Raw genomic sequence first — 3,218 nt, 5'->3', positions numbered from 1 at the left:
AGATGCTGATACACACATAGAAGCCCCTCTTCACAAGTTCATGTGAGGCTCACACATGAAGGAACAGGCAGAGGAAGCCAGGTGTGAGATTTCCAAGCCTGCTCAGATCGGGACTGGACCTCCTCCACCCACATGCCCCATTTTCCAGTACCTTGACAGCCACACCTACAAACTGCCCCTGGTGCCGTGTATTCTCATCAATGGTCAAGTTCCACAGACTATAAAACAACACTGCCAGAAGTTCTTATAGCCTAGTTCTCCCTCCCAGAGAAAGAGTATCCTGCCTGCATGGCAGAGTGGGGCAAGCTCTTCCTGGCATATTCAATATGCCAAATACAGTAACAATGATGGGTCTCATTCCCCTTATCCTGAAAGAGCCTCCAGTGCAGTTTTGCTGGGAAGAATGAGTAAAGAGAGGCTGCTAAAATGTCAGGGCTAGCACAAATTACTGGCGCCTGCTCAAGAAAATCGATGATCAATGGAATGACAGTAATACGGTGATAATGTTATATCATAGCATCATTATTAAGGAAATCATATTTACTAGAGTTCCTTTTAGGGAGAGTTCTATCTAGAGACATAAGGCATGATTTAATATGCCTTTTGAAATAATAACTAGAATGTACTGAGTTCTTGTTAGATGGCAGTCCTTAATCAGACTCATGTAAGATTTAAGTATTTCCATTTGCAATAGGAAGCTCTGTAGTTGACACTATTAGCCCTGCTTTATAGATGAGAGAATCTAGGAACATAGAGGCCAAATAATTTGCACAAAATTAGTGAGCTATGGAGTTGGTTTGTTGCATGAGGATGTTAAGAAGTTACCAGGGAGTGTAAGGATGATGTGTGCTGCAGGAATCTCATCTTGTAGGTAGAGGTCAGGGATGCTGCTAAATATTCTTCTAAGTCCAGGAGAATCCCCACAACACCGAACTCTCTGTCCCCACGTGCCAACTATGGCTTGTAATCACACACTATGTCTCATTTAAGGTGTGGATGGGAGGAAAGACTTCCTACTCTCACCTCCCCAAACACATATATCACTATTGTTTGTGGTCTATTTCCTTACTAGAATCTGGATCTAGCGGGCAGAGAAATTGTACAAATAGTAGAGTGTGTTTCTAGCATGTGCAAGGTCCTAGCCATGACAGGTGCCTCCCATCTCCGCCCCAACCTTGTTACCCCAGTGACCCCAGGCACCATCGGGTGTAGTCCTAGATGAAAATGAGAATTTGCACCTACTTGACTGAAGGGAGGTTGCTTTATTGAGAGAGTTATGAAACTTAAAAGTCCACATTCAACTGTTTAGAAAAATAATGGAGTCACTGAGCACTTTAGTGATGGAAGGTGACAGTGGAGAAAGGGTCCTGATGATGTACGAGAAGGCAGTCAAGGAAGGTGGTCAATTTGAAGGTGGTCAGTTTCATTTGAAATTGTCTAGACAATTCTGCCATAAGGGGTGCATGCCAGTCCTCTTCTGCAGCCTTCTCAAACCAATTCATAATTGACAATGCTTGGCTGTATTCTGCATGGTGAATTTTTCCCAGAAAGGCAGGATTAAATGTGTAAGCACTTGCCCCTCACCCCCACACACACACTCCAGAGTGGAACAGCTACATAGTGGTCATGGAAGACATGGAATCTCTGTGTTTCAAGCACTTCCATAACCTGAGAGGGCGAATGTCATTCATCCTCATGTCATCTATATCCCTAACACCAACTATGAAACCAGATAAGTACCTCCATTCCCATAGGTCTGTCCTGATGACCCCCAAATTTCTACCTGCAGCCCAAACCTTAATTATAAGCTACACACATGTTTATCCAACTCCCTCCCAACACCCCCACCACTGACTTCTCATAAATTAACATTTTTTTAAAAAACTGATTTAGCCTTTTCTTTCTCCACTGACTCCTTCCTTCCTGGTGATGGAATTACTCTGCCAACTATGGTTCAGGCAGCAATCATCAGAGACCCCCTCTGTCTCTCAACAACTTCCCTGTCAAAATACCAAACATCTCTCCTAAGTATCTCTCAGACTCTCTTCTCCAACCACAGATACATTCTGCCATTGTTAGGAATTCCACAACAATGCAGAAAGGCTAAAACACATTTCCCTCAAATCAGTATCTTGGACTCTTTCTGCCTCTAGCCTTATAACTGACCCGGAAAAAAAAGAACAAATGTAAATTCATGGTGAGTGCTGATGATACAGAATTATGTGGCAAGCTGGGGCCAGGGGCAAAGAGCAGGAAAGATTCATCATGACTTAGAGCAGCTCAGCAATTGAGCTGACACATGGCCAATTAAGTATGTTCACGGGAAGCACTAGAGAGGTCTGTAGTGAGGGCCAGGGAAAGAAAGCAGACAGGGACCAGCTGATTCAGAACCAACTCAGCTCACCTCATCTAGGCAGGGATTCTTAGCTCAGAGAACATAAACAGACAAGGTTGAAAAATGAAGTTTGTGACCACTAATTCAAAGCAGGGGCATTCTCCTCTGTTCTTCTCATGTCCATAACAAGTATAACATGGTTTCCGTTTTGCCATGAATATTTTACTCTTCACTGTACTAGTGTCAAGTGGGGGTGGGGTGTCAAGCTTATTCCACGTGGCCACCATCAGGGGCAGTGGAGAGGAGAAGCTCCATCATGATTATTTTTATGGAGCCCTGAGCCCTGGAGTGAGTTATTCTGGTGGGAAGTAGTCAGGCATCAGCAGCTGACCCAAGAGCAATTTCTGGCTCCAGAATGGATGAAAGCACCATCGTACCATTCCACCACAGACAGTACCATGGTCTATAAATATAGTGAGACTCTGCAGGAAACTCTGATTTGGAAACTGCTTACAGAGGATTGCCCACCGGGGCAGAGCCCTTTAAGATGAAGCTTTTGGAATTCTTGGCAGGAAGACTTCCAGCTTTTTGGTAGCAGCACCTGTCCAAACCAAAATAAAACAGTAGGTAGGTGGTAGGTCTCAGGGGATGCCCTGATTGCTTATAAGAGTCATGGAAAGTGGAGGTGGTGTCCTCAGTGGGTTCGTGACCTGGTGTCATAGCTACAGGAGACACTCTCTAGGAATTTCCAGGCATGTTAGATTGGGAGGGCTGGGAAGAAGGGCAACGGCAACAGGAGACTGTGTTCTTGCTTGAGCAGGAGAGAACAATTTAAATTATTGCTCTAATATGACACCAGCACTATCCACAGAGGCTCGGGAAA

Source organism: Sorex araneus, chromosome 6, assembly GCF_027595985.1.
Source record: "Sorex araneus isolate mSorAra2 chromosome 6, mSorAra2.pri, whole genome shotgun sequence".
In the NCBI taxonomy this organism is placed as follows: Eukaryota; Metazoa; Chordata; class Mammalia; order Eulipotyphla; family Soricidae; genus Sorex; species Sorex araneus.
The sequence above is the reverse complement of the archived record's forward strand: the minus strand, read 5'-3'. Positions refer to the sequence as shown.